The following is a 788-nucleotide window of genomic DNA, read 5'->3' as shown; positions in this document are numbered from 1 at the left end:
GGAATTACAGTAGTCACTATAGTATTTTACATCAGTTAATTTAGCAGATGCTGTTTATCCAAAGCACATACAGTGCTGTATGACATACATAGGGTAATGTCTGATGACAGAAAAATGTTAGATTAATAAATACATTCAATGATAATATGATTGCATCATGTGAAGGACTTGTTTTTGAAAGAAGCCGAAACATTTTCAGGATCCCGTTTTCAGAGTTTCACCAGGGTTTGTGTACATTATCTGAGACATTATTATTTATTTTATTTTTTTAAATAATATCAAAAGTGCTCCTTGTTTTTCTCCTGCTCTCTTCTTCATGTTTTCCAGTATTTTGGCCTTTTCAGGCTCATTTATTTCTTTCAGCTTCTCAGTCAGATAATCAATGTGCAGAAGTCTAAACAGTGAATCAGTGTTAAGTGCGATCGTCTGTAGTGTTATCACTAGTGCTGTCAAACGATTAATCACATCCAAAATAAAATATTTTGTTTACATAATATATGTGTGTGTACTGTGTATATCAGTGCGTTGTGATTGGCCGAATACCTCAAGCGTGTGACGGAAATGTTACGCCCCTCACATACTGTTGATGCCCTGTCTGGCCGGAGCGAAGAGACAAACACATTAAAACCCATTATAAACGAGGCATTTATTGCATCCATTGGGGAAATAATTACGGATTATAATGGCTTATACTGTCTTTTTACGTGTTGTGTTACGTATCGTGCTGCGTAAACATAAAACCATGTCTGCATTTGTGATCGGAGAAATGACAAACAACAAGCGCTACT

This window comes from Sinocyclocheilus anshuiensis, unplaced genomic scaffold, assembly GCF_001515605.1.
Source record: "Sinocyclocheilus anshuiensis isolate Anshui unplaced genomic scaffold, SAMN03320099.WGS_v1.1 scaffold415, whole genome shotgun sequence".
Lineage (NCBI taxonomy): Eukaryota > Metazoa > Chordata > Actinopteri > Cypriniformes > Cyprinidae > Sinocyclocheilus > Sinocyclocheilus anshuiensis.
Note: the sequence above shows the minus strand (reverse complement) of the source record.